The 13,570-nt window shown below is 39.7% G+C and overlaps 1 protein-coding gene across 3 annotated transcripts in view; it reads right to left on the bottom strand.

Annotated features, from left to right (window-relative positions):
• RAD54L2 (RAD54 like 2) overlaps window positions 1-13,570 on the bottom strand; it is a 176,343-nt gene that overhangs the window by 101,321 nt on the left and 61,452 nt on the right. The window lies entirely within an intron of this gene.

Genomic DNA, 13,570 nt, shown 5'->3' with positions numbered 1-13,570 from the left:
AAATCAAAACAATAATAAGATACCATTTAATACCTACTAGAATGAAATGGCTATTATTAAAATAAATAAATAAATAAATAAATAAATAAATAAATAAATAGCTAGCAACTGTTGGAGAGGATGTGGAAAAACAGTAACCCTCATCTGTTCATTGTTGGTGGGAATGTAAAATGCTACAGCCACTGTGGAAAACAGATCAAAGGGCAGAGAGAAGTGGACTTTTTCTTGGTGTGATTTATAAAGTGCTGCCAAGTAAGAAGTGTTTGAGTTGAAGAGTCATCTGATTTGAGGCCAACCATATTCTCTGTTATTTAAACTTTGACCTAGAAATTCTTCCTTGGTCACTTCTTCCCAGTTTCAGTGCTTGATTCAGTCATCCATATGCTGGGGCACAGGTGAAAAAAACCTTTGATTCAGGTTGGCTGGGTTACTAACGTTGAGATATAAGAGACCTGGTCTTGAATATAATAATCATTCATTTTAGCTGATTTGATCATCTTTTCCTCTTCTTGCATGAGGACACTTAAACACACTGCACACAAATTTTTAAAACTGTTTTTGCACTGGTCAATTACATTTGGATCCCAGGACTCTTGTTTTAGGTTTCTTAATGGAAATGGTAGAACTAAGAGAATTTATGTTGCCACAGCGTTGGAAGAGGTTACAAGGTCACTCTTTACACTAACCTTTTTTGATACGTAAGTTCTTAACATACTTCAGGAACTAACAGTCTTCAATTGTGCATTCCAGGGATCTGCATACTAAATACTGAATAGTTTTAAAATGAGCTCTTGATTAACAGGCTTATATTTGAGTGCCTACTATGTTCAAGGCAAGTTTACTGATAAGAACCCTCTTTTGCATTTTATAATTATATGCTGTGTTTTTTTCCCTAAATAATCCCAGGAGTGCATATTCTGTACAGAAGTACTAAAGAACCCTGAAAAATGTTCAATAAATTGGGGGGAAAGCCTAAAATTTTTATTCAACTGCTTTAAATTGTACTTTGGATTGACTTACCTCTTTAAAGAAAAATGAAATTTGTTTTGCCTATGTGAAAAAGACCATTGTGATTTTTTTTAAAGTAGATAATACCTCAAATGGCATTATGATAATTCTGTGTATGAATTTGTACTGTTAAACACTACAGATCTGGAATTTTTTTTTACTTTTTATCATTATCTTCCCTTATACCTAGAATTGCATGGTTCAATTTCCATTTTGGATATATAAGGCTTCCATTAAGTTGGCCTTGTATTTGATCAAAATATAACCAAAAAAGTCAGTCTGCTTCTATTTTTAATTGGAAATGAGAGGGAGAGTTTCACCAAATTTATCAGGCCAGCAAGCAATTTGATTAAAATTCCCTTTCTTAAATGATGTGACTGCTATGCTTTCAGCTTTTTAATGGCTTTATATTTTTAAGCACTGTTTAGTCATTTGAGATGAAGTGCTTAGTTTTTCCACATTTGAGTTTTCCAAGCTTAATGTTTTTACTAGTTCACAGTGTTTGGAACAATATGTGCTAATCACTAAGACTGCTTCAGAGCGTTTGTAATGAGATTGTATATTGCATTGCCAAAGAAGGCACAATTTTTAATTGCAGTCCAAGTCATCTTCTGTAGCATAAGATTTGATTTTCCCATTATTCCACTTGTTTTATATTGCTTATTATTTAGGTTAAACAGAACTTGTTTCAAGCAGTTTGCCCTTGTTTAAATATGTGATAAGAAACATAACACTGTATTTGACTTGAGTCATAAAACATTTTAATATTAGCTTGTATTAATACTTATCAAACTTGTTTTTGTGAATAAAATAAAACCTAAAAAAGTTTAGGTTAAACAGTTTAGGTATAAGTATTTTGTGTTTTAGTGATGGATTTAAGTTGGGTAAATGTACTGATTATGCTGTTTTGTTGAGAGAAAGATCAGTGCATTTAAAAACTTGTGGTTACTCTGTTTACATCATAATAATGTACAAACATCATTTACAGTTTGGCTTTAAGAACTGTTCTGGTATTAAGTTTATAGAAAATGTACAAAAGAAAATGAGTTTTGATTACATTTTTATATTTGTAAAGTAAAAATTTGATTAAAACACCCACTGTATTTATTTTATTGTCATTTCAATAAAAAAATAAACAAAAAAAGAAATCTTACAACTCAACAATAAAATAAAAAATTTAAGAAATGGGTAAATGACTTTAATAACATTCCTCCAAAGAAGGCATTTAAAAAAAAATGGCCAAAAAGCACATAAAAAGGTGCTCGATATCATTAGCCATCAAGGAACTGCAAAGCAAAACCATAATGAGAATGCCATTTCATACCCACTAGAATGACTACTATTTAAAAAATGGAAAATAAGTGTTGGAGAGGATGTGGAGAAACAGGAACAGTTATTCTTTGTTGGTGGGAATATAAAATGGTGCAGCCGTGTGCAAACAGTTTGACAGTTCCTCGGAGATTTAAAAATAGAATTACCATATGACCCAGCAATTCCACTTCTAGGAATACACCAAAAAGACAGGAAAACAGGGATTTGAACAGATATTTGGCATACCAATGTTCACAGCAGCATTATTCACAATTGCCAAAAGAGGAAGCAACCCAAGAGACCAGCAAGATGAATGGATAAACAAATATGGTATGTAACATACAATGGAATATTATTCAGCCATAAAAAGGAATGAAGTTTTAATACATGTGACAACATGGATGAACCCTGAAGACATCATGTTGAGTGAATTAAACCAGGCACAAAAGGACAAATATTTTATGACCTCACTGATACGTGATTTACTGTCAAAACAGTCACAGAACCCAGTCTGAAGGGATAGTTAATTCTCATCGTCAGCTATTCCTCTGGAAGAAATAAATCTTCATAGCATTAATATTTAAGTACTTAGTAGAATCTAAATTAAACACATTTAAAAAAAAATGGGAACTGAGGGCAAGGGGACCAATACCATTGTGACTAACGTATGAAAAAACCTAAGATATAAAGAAAAGAAATGGCCAGTCTTCCCATTCAGTTATCACAGGGGAGGGGAACAACTGCAAATCATTTTTAAAAGATACCAAGCTCAATAAATTTGTCCAAAAAAGAAAAAAAGAGGAAAAAAAAAGGAAAAAAAGAAACCTTAGGAGAAAATTATATCAAGGTTACACAGGGTTTCTCAACCTCAGCACTACTGACATTTTGGACTGGATAATTCTTGGTTGTGGGAGCTGTCCTGTGCATGGTAGGTATGAGGCAGAATCCTTGACCTCTACCCACTAGATGCCAGTGGCAACTCCACCCCCCGCCCTGCACCGGTTGTGACAACCAAAAATGTCTTCAAACATTGCCAAATGTCCCTTTGGAGGCAAAATCACTCACAGCTGAGAACCATTGTTTTAGCAGAATTAAGGTTAAAAATAATAAAGAAACTAAATCATTTGTTAATACAACTATACATCTTTTCAACCCATCTGAAATTCTAGCCCTGTGCTGTGGACAAATTTAATTTTGACCCTGCTCAGCATCATGATGAAGAGTTTTGGCCATCTCTGCCACCAAACACAAGAATTACTAAGTTCTCAGCAAACCAGCCAAGAAACAGGAACTTCTGAGTTAAGGTAGAAAGGAGAAAGCCTAAGGCTGATACTTTCAAGGATTCTTTCTCTTTTTTTCTGCATAACATCTAAAGACTTACGAGAAAATGTAAAGCTAACACCTGGCTCTACCAAAATCTTACCTTAGACAAAGTAATGTCAAGAATAATTTCACAAAGTCAAAACTTTCTTTAAAAATTCAAATTAAAGCCAAAACACTAATAAAAACCAAATTCTAATCCTTAAAATATGCCTCTCCCATGTCCTCTTACTTTTTCAATGCTTTAACTACCATAAGATTAGATTTCTTTACAACAAAGCAAAGCACAAAGTTAAAAGATCAGCCACACTTTAGATATTATGTACAATATAAGTAACAAAGAATTAATATACCCAGAACCTAATAAAGAACATTTAGAAATATCAAAAACATAACTGACACCTTAAATAACCAAAACTGACATCACAGCTTCAGAACCTGGAGTTGATTCTTGAAGTGCTCTCCCATTTTCTCCAATCACCCAACTTCATTCTTCCATTAGCCACAAGAAAAGATATCCATTAATCTTATATGTACTTAACCAAAAGTCCTTATGCCAACTATGATTGCCGTATCACATACTATGCTTGATTCCACCATTCTTTGCATCCCCAGTTTCCAAAAGCAGCCCCACATTTAGTAATCACTACACATTAAGGAAAGGAACTCCGATGATCAAAGAGCAGAAGGTGGAGAAAGAGCTGGGTCTTATCTGGACATGGCTGCAACTCATCCAAGACCAACATGCTATCCATGCACCTGGCAATGGAGGACAGCTTTCTGGGGGCAGAGCCCTTCCTTTCAGGGTCTACCAAAAGCCTCAAGTGACAATGGGCTGGCTATTCTTTCCTCAGGAGCTTGCCACCTAATATTACATACAAAGGTCTCTCATCTTTCTCATAAAGACTTTTTAAAAGAAATGGGCTACTGATCTGAGTGAGAAGACAGAGGCAATGGAATGTCTTCTTGTTTATTTCCCTAAGCATGAGTGATCCAAAAATGGGAGGTATAAATATGGAATTAAAGACTCAAGCAAATCATTCCTGGAAACCTCAGAATCACTAAAGGGCCAATGCTTCCCCCACCTGCCACTGAGCAATACAGGGAGCAAAGTGGTTTCAGATGACGTTACAAAACCAATGAGAGATGTTGGGGCTGGAGCTGGTACAAAGGCCATGACAATGTCAATCTGTGCTGGGTTTCCTGCCCTGCTTGGGGTTCCAATTGGAACCTCTCCCAAGGAGGCCCAGAAATCAATCTCCTGGCATCTTCAATGATTCCAGTAGCTGAGAATTAGAGGGGCAAATGGGATCTTTTCAATGGAAAAGGGATGGAGATTTTTCAAAAAAAGAAGGAAGAGAACAAGCCTACTTGCAGCCTCGGGGCAGTGTGGCCCTTAACTATGTGGGTCAGGTGGGTAAAGTCCCACACTGCTGTTCAGAGTCACACCCATTCTCCAATCCATTTTAAATGGTGGTGGAGGTACAGAATAACATACAGATCTTTCTGTAAAATACAAACTCCACTAGGCCTATAGGGCAACCACAACAAGCAAGAGGAAACTAGGAAGGCACAGTACCACAACATGATGCCTTTTAAGAGTGAACGGGCAAAGAGGAACATGAGCAGTTAATTCTGCTTCTTTTATTTAGGAGAGAACTTTGGTGAATGCACTAGGGTAATAATTATCCAAAATGTTACTGTTATGACTACACATAAGAGAGTGGAAGATAGTAAAATTGGTCTTATTGACAAACAAAGCATTCTAGTAGCATGTGGGAGGAAAAAAAACATCAGAAATCAATTTTTCCATTCTACCTATGAGCACCTTGAAGCACTGAGGCTACAGCTGAATAACAAAACCAAAAGATTCCCAGAAGGCCTCAGTAGTTGGGAAAGGGCTATGAAAATAGACCGGGGCTTTAAAAGCAGAACATCAGACTTCACAGGAGGACTACGCTGGGAAAGCAAAGGAAATAAGTGTGAAGTAAGACACCTTTGCAAAACAAAATTAGAGAATACAACTACAGAATATAATTTCCCCTCCAAATGTATTCAAGTATAACTGAAAACATTTAAATGATCCCTTCAGATTTGAGAGTAAAGAACAGGAAAGGTTGAGGAGCAAATGCAATGGAGAGCAGATCTAATTTATCAGTTCCTATACTCGGCAAAATAATGAATTAATGCATTCCATGGGCTTCTGAACTGCCTTGGTAATTGAAACCTTAAATGTTCACTCTGTGAATGCAAAAGTTGGACAGCAAACTTTGGTCAGAGAAGGACAGGTAAAGCCCTTTCTGACTGGCCATAAAACAACAACAACAACAACAAATATTTTCCTTAGGATCACAGAAAACTCAGAGAAAATATATATCTACCTGGGAGCACACTGCAGCTTTGTTGTGGGAGGTTAAAAAAACAAAACAAAACAGAGAAACTAAGATGGCGGCTAGGTGAGCCAGGGCAAAAAAACGCCTCCGTGAAAAACACTAGATAAAAATTAGAAAAGAGACCCAGAATACCGGTTACAGTGATGCGCCAGCTGGACGAGGTCTGCTAGTTCCCAGGGGCCATATACTTGGTGAAACCGGGAGTCTGCAATCTGAAACGAGTGAGTAAGCTGGCTGGAAGATACACAGTCACACGGCGGTCTGAGGAAGCCAGGGTTTGGCGTTTGGAGACCGACGGGCTCTTTTAAAAAAAAAAAAAAAAAAAAGGAACAACCCAGGAGCGGCTGCAGCTGTGATAGTGGGAACCACGCAGTAAAACACAGCAAGAGGGGGCTGGGCCGGCCACTCAGTGTCTGGCCTGGAAGATAGCCCGCTGCAGATACCATTGGGGCCGGGGGAACAGAGGGGAGAGCCGGAAGCAGAAAGAAACCCCGTGACTAGCAGCTGGCTCCCCGGAGGGCTGGATAAACTCCTGCCCGGGGCCGTGCCCACAGCCCAGAGCCCCGCCAGTTGTCCCGGAGCTGGGAAGGAGAAGCTGTGCAAGGAGGGGCGGGGGAGTTGAGATGCCCCATTCAGCCATCTTTGCATCAGGTTGAGAGCCCCCCTGCAGGGCCCAGCAGCCTGGGGCTTCCCTTGAGGGATGGTGCGCACTTGTGACGTAGCACAGCATTCCCTCAGCAGAGGTCCTGGAAGATCACAGCTGAGAAGGAGGGCCTGCTTGGAAAACCGAGGGACGCTACGTCAATGCCGGTGGTTTGTGGGTCAGCGACAGAGAGGGTCTGGGGCAGAACTGAAATGAAGACTTAAACTCTTGCAGCAGCCTTGAATCTCCGGGAACACCTGGGGGGTTTGCATATTAAAGCTGCCCGGCCTCCCTAGCCACCTGGACACATGCCCCACATTGAGGGCGGATGGCTCCAGCAACACACCCAAACTGAGTTCACCAACTGACCCCACAAGAATCATTTCCCCACACATCACAAGGACAAAGTTGAGGAGAATTGACTTGAGAGGAACAGGTGACTCACAGACGCCAACTGCTGGTTAGTTAGAGAAAGTGTATGCCACCAACTTGTATTTCCGAAAAATTAGATTGTTTTTTTTTTTTCCACAACTTGAAAGAACCCTATCAAGCATAGCAAATGCCAAGAGGCCAAAAGCAACAGAAAATCTTAATGCATATGATAAAACCAGATGATACGGAGAACCCAATTCCAAACACCCAAATCAAAATATCAGAAGAGACACAGTACTTGGCACAATTAATCAAAGAACTACAATCAAGGAATGAAAACATGGCAAAAGATATAAAGGACATGAAGAAGACCATGGCACAGGATATAAGGGCATAAAGAAGACCCTAGAAGAGCATAAAGAAGAAATTGCAAGAGTAAATAAAAAAATAGAAGATCTTATGGAAATAAAAGAAACTGCTGGCCAAATTAAAGACTCTGGATACTCATAATACAAGATCAGAGGAAGCTGAACAATGACTCAGTGTCCTAGAAGTCCACAGAACAGAAAATGAAAGAACAAAAGACAGAATGGGGAAAACAATCGAAAAAATCAAAATGGATTTCAGGGATACGATAGATAAAATAAAACGTCCAAGCTTAAGATTCATTGGTGTCCCAGAAGGGGAAGAGAAGGGTAAAGGTCTAGAAAGAGTATTCAAAGAAATTGTTGGGGAAAACTTCCCAAACCTTCTACACAATATAAATACACAACGCATAAATGCCCAGAGAACTCCAGAAAGAATAAATCCAAATAAACCCACTCCGAGACATACTCTGATCAGACTCTCAAATACTGAAGAGAAGGAGCAAGTTCTGAAAGCAGCAAGAGAAAAGCAATTCACCACATACAAAGGAAACAACATAAGACTAAGTTGTGACTACTCAGTGGCCACCATGGAGGTGAGAAGGCAGTGGCATGACATATTTAAAATTCTGAGAGAGAAAAATTTCCAACCAAGAATACTTTATCCAACAAAACTCTCCTTCAAATTTGAGGGAGAGCTTAAATTTTTCACAGACAAACAAATGCTGAGAGAGTTTGCCAATGAAAGACCTGCCCTATTTCAGATACTAAAGGGAGCCCTACGGACAGTGAAACAAAGAAAGGAGAAAGAGATATAGAGAATTTTAAGACATATATAGAACCTTACATCCCAAATCACCAGGACACTCATCTTTCTCTAGTGATCACGGATCTTTCTCCAAAATGGACCATATGCTGGGACATAAAACAAGCCTCAATAAATTAAAAAACAAAAACAACAAAAAACACTGAATATATTCAAAGCACATTCTCTGACCACAATGGAATACAAATAGAAGTCAATAATTTTTGAATTGTAACTCCACTATTTACTTCCTACATGATATAAAATACACAAACTCTAATGACAAATCAGTGGTTTTGAACTCAATGTAAAATATGCAATTTTTGACAAGAACTATATAAAGGTGGGGGAATGGAGGAGTATAGAAACATAGTTTATGTGTCCTATTGAAGTTAAGCTGGTATCAAAGAAAAACAAGAGTGTTATGGATTTAAGAGGTTAATTTTAAGCCCCACAGTAAACACAAAAAAATTATCAAAGAATATGACCATAGAGATGAAAAGTAGAGTATGGGTTAAGAGAAATAGAGGAAGGGGCAATGGGGAGTTAAGAAATGAGTGTAGGGTTGCTGTTTGAGGTGAAGGGAAATTTCTAGTAATGGATGGTGGGAAGATCATCACATTACAACATTCTAAATGTGATTAATCCCACTAACGGAATGCTAGGGAGGGGGTGGAATGGGACGATTAAGGCTGTATATATATTTCCACAATTGGAAAAAAAAAAAAAAAAAAAAAGACAGCCTAAATAGATGACAACTGAATGCCAAAGATGATCCTAGTTGGGATCTGAGGATGGAGGAGAGGAGGCTCAAAGAGACACAGTTGAGACATCAGAAAAAAAAAAAAAAAAAAAAGGAAATACAGAATGTAAGCTTTGTATCAATGTTGACTCTCTTGTACTTCTTAGCTGCGTTTAATGGGATTGCATAAAAGAATGTTCTTGTTCATGGGAATTGTATATGTGAATTATAGTGTTTGTTCAAGGATGTGTGCAGCTAGCTCTCATATGTTCAGAAGACAGAGCAATAGATGATGGATGATAGAAAGGGAGGGAGGGAGGGAGGGAAAGAAATAGCGGTGTGACAGCATGTTAAAGTTGGTGGACTGGGGTATTGGGAGGGGGGTCAGGGTATGCTGGACTTCTGTGTATGCGGTTTGTATTATTTTTGCAACTGTTCCTATAACTTTGAATTTATTTCAAAATAAAATTTTAAAAAAAATCAATTAAAGATGGATCATTGACCTAAATGTGAAAAGTAAAACTTCTGGAAGAGGTAAAAGCTTCTAGAAGATAAGAAAAAAATATTCTTACGTCCTTGGGGTAGACAAGATTTCTTAAGGCACAAAAAGCACTAACCAAAAAGGGAAAAAATTTATAAATTTGATGTCACTTTAGTAAAAAATATTTATTCATCAAAAACACCATTAAGAGGTTGAAATATCAAGCAATAGGGCTGACCCCAATCAAGATGGAGGAATGAGAAGCTTTGGGACTCTGTCTCCTCATAGAAGCTGTGAACAATCAGCAAGAACTGGCAAAAACAACCTTCTCGAGGTTCTAGAAAACAGCTAAAGGGCTGCAGTAACAAGGTAAGCGCCGAATCAAGAAAAAGGCTACTTGAAAACAGTAGGACCTTATGGTGCCCTGGCTGGCCCCTCCTCTACCCTTCACTGGGCTCAGCACAGAGTCAGCCCCACTCTCAGTGCTGATCCCTGGTCCTGGTTCCAGAGGGAGCAGAATAAACCTCATGCACATACTGGGAACATATAGGTCTGGCCCAATCTGTCTGGAGGAGGCCTGAGGGACTTGCTGTCCAAGAACTTAACCTGCATGTAGAAGACAGCTCATGAAACTCTCCTACAGAATGCTGTGGGAGAGTAGTCCAGTGACGTCTGAGGCAAGGGATTGTTGGCTGTGCCTGGGACCATGAAGAAACTGTTTCCTAGGTGAGATGGTTCATTTCATGTGTCAACTTGCTAAATTATGGTGTCCAGGTGTTTGTTTAAGCAAGCACCAGTCTGATTGTTACTGTGAAGGTATTTCAAGTATTTAAATCATTAGTTAGTTGATTGCATCTATGGCTGATTACAACTACAATCAACCAAAGGAGATTGCTTTCAGCAATCAGAGAAGAATCATCCAATCAGTTGAAGGCCTTAAAGGGAGAACTCATGACTTCAACAGTAGGAAGAAGAATTTCTATTACTTCAGCCAGCCAGCTTCTCCTGTAAATTAATCAAAACTTCCCTCAGAGTTACCACTTTGTGGCCTGCCTTATGGAATTTAGACTTGCCAATCCCCATAGTCACGTGAACCAATTTCTATAATAAACCTCATAATATTTATTTACATGCATATATACATATATGTATATCCTGTTGGTTCTGTTTTTCTGGAGAACCCTAACACACTAGGGAAGAAGGGACATTCATATCCATATAAACAGAGGAATTCCTACGGAAAAATGTGTATGCCCTAAACAAGACACATGAACAGAAAGGACCAGGGAGGCCCCTATACGTTAGCCTGGAGCTGGTGTTATTCTCTAAAACTCATTGAATGGATAAGTCCTGAAGAAAAGCAAAGGCAGAGATCAATCTGCAAATATTGAGAGAGGTGATTTCTCTCCCCTGCCCTCCCCCCACTTTATTTTATTAGCCCCTGGCATTCAAGAATAGCTTTATCATAAAACTAGCTAGATACCAGCTTGAGGAATAGATGCCTCAAGGTCTAAATTCTAGCAATTTATACATTAAAATGTCAAAATATCCAGGTTTAAACAAAAGATTACAAAACATCAAAGAAAAAGGAGGTGATAGTCCAGCAAAGGAGTACATTAAATCATTAGAAATCATCAATGAGGAAGAAGGGCGAGATGTAGGACACATCAGACAAAGACTGTTTTAAAATAGTCCTAAATATGGTCAAAGAAATAAAGGAAAACGTGGACAAAGAACTAAAGGAAATCAGGAAAATGAGAGATGAACATGAAGAGAATATCAATAAAGAGATGGAAATTATGAAAAAGGAACCAAATAGAGCTGAAAACTACAGTAACAAGAAATAAAAAAATTTTCTAGAGGGGAAGAACTGCCCTCTGCAGGATCTGGCACCTGAAACAAGAAACCTTAGTCTTGACCTGAGGAAAGCTACATGTAGGGTGATGACCTGGCTTTGCTGCAGAAACTCATCAACCTTAGCTCTAAAAGAATTGTTCTTCCTGGAACAAAGCTTGGGATTGTATCATAGAGGCAAACAGGGAATCAGAAATTTATCTTTGTTTTTAATATTGAAACCATATCTGAAACAGTTTTCACTGTTTTATCATTACTTTTGAAATTCCTTGTACCTTTATAAAAAATAAATAAAAGTAGAAAAAAAGTTCCCTAAGAGGGGTTCAACAGCAGGTTGAAGCTGGAAGAAGAATCAGTGAACTTGAAGATGAGACAACTGAAATCATCCAGTCTGAGGAGCAGAAAGAAGAAAGAATGAAGAAAAGGGAACAGAGACTTAAGAATTTGTGGGACACTATCAAGCATATCAATATATGCACTGGGGGAGTTCCAGTAGGGGAAGAAAGAAAGAAAAGGGCAACGAGAATACTGAAGAAATAATGGCTAAAAACTTCCCAAATTTAACAAAAGATATGAAGATACACACCCAAGGTGCTCAGTGAATTCCAAACAGGGTAAAACTAAATAACCGTGGCATATTATAATCAAACTGTTGAATGCCAAAGAGAAAATTCTGAAAGCCACAAGAGAGATGCAAAATGCCTTGTACAAGGGAGACTCAATAAGATTAAGTGCTATTTCTCACTGGAAACCATGGAAGAAAATGGCAGTGGGAAGATTTATTTAAAGTACTTAAGGCAAAAAATTGCCAACTAAGAATTCTGTTTCTGGCAAAACTGCCTTTAAAAAATGAGAGACAGATTAAGACATTCCCAGAAAAACAAAAGCTGAAGTTCATCACCACTAGATCTATCTTACAAGAAATGCTAAAAGGAGTTCTGCAGGTTGAAAGGAATGAGTACCAGAAAATTGACTGAAACCACATAAAGAAACAAACAATTTAGTAAAGATAATGACATGGGTAAATGTAAATACTGGTACTATGATATTTTTCATTTGTAACCCCCCTTTTTATTTCCTACAGTATTGTGGTGGCTTGGCTCTATATACCCCAGAAAAACATGTTCTTAAACTTAATCCATTACTGTGGGTGTGAATCACTCTAAATAGGACCTTTAGATGAGGTTATTTCAGTTAAGGTGCAGCCTAACAGAATCAGGATGGCTCTTAATCCTATTACTGGAGTCCTTTATAAGCAGAATGAAATTCAGACACATAGAAAGCCACGGGAAGAATCCATAAGTCAACACAACCCAGAGAAGCCAGTAGAGGCTGCCAGGTACAGTGCCATATGAAAAAAAAGCTAAGTACTAAGATTTGCTGGCAGCCAGTCCCAGAATGGCATAGTCCTTTGGGAGAAAGCATCGCCTTGATGACACTTTGATTTTGAACTTAGCCTCTGCAGGACACTGTTATCGAGTTCTGACTTGGCGGGCCTGGGCCAGGGGAACTGATCAGCCCCTAGGAAAGGTAGTGGGGCACGGGTGGTTGCGCCCTCCACGGCCCCCCGGGCCTGAGAAAGTGGAGCCGAATGCAGGCCCCATTTCCTCACCCCAAAGTAAAAACCATTGGGGAGGGCTTGCCGGAGAAAACCGCCCCCTTTACCTTGCCCACCCACTCCCCGTTACCGGAGCAACTCCCGCCCCTTTTCAATCAACCTCCGCGCCCTCTCAGAACCAATCCAAGCCTTTAACCCTTGCAGCTACCCCGCCCTCTAAATGCCCGATATAAACTTGTACTCTCCCCTAATAAACTCTCTCTCTTGGTTTTCATCATCCTAAAAGAAATCGTGTCCCGCCTGTTCCTTTCTCGCCGCCCTCCATACTTGCACGCCTCCCGCCGGGGACCTGGCCAAGTCCCCCGCCTCGCCCTCGCCTCCGGGAAAGAGCCCCCGCCGCCGGTACCCTCGGAGCAATCCTGGGAGCCTAGGATTTAGCAACCGGCCGCCACCCTCCCCCAGACGAATCAACTGCGACCGCAACTGGCGCCCAACGTGGGGCCCCTGGAATTAAAAGTCCTCTCCACGCAGCGGTCCAGTGAAACCACCCGCTCGCCCGGACGCCTCTCCAGCTCCCCTTCTCCTCGCCTGCAAAGTAAGGGCCGCCTCTCCCTCGCCGCCCCGCGGAGCCGCCCCTCCCTCGCCGCTCCGCGCCCGGGCCGCTCTTCCTTTCCCGCGTTAACCTAACTCTTACCCCCGACTACCTTTCGTCTTCTCT

The sequence above is a fragment of the Choloepus didactylus genome, chromosome 1 (genome assembly GCF_015220235.1).
Source record: "Choloepus didactylus isolate mChoDid1 chromosome 1, mChoDid1.pri, whole genome shotgun sequence".
Taxonomy (NCBI): Eukaryota; Metazoa; Chordata; class Mammalia; order Pilosa; family Megalonychidae; genus Choloepus; species Choloepus didactylus.
The sequence above is the reverse complement of the archived record's forward strand: the minus strand, read 5'-3'. Positions and strand labels throughout refer to the sequence as shown.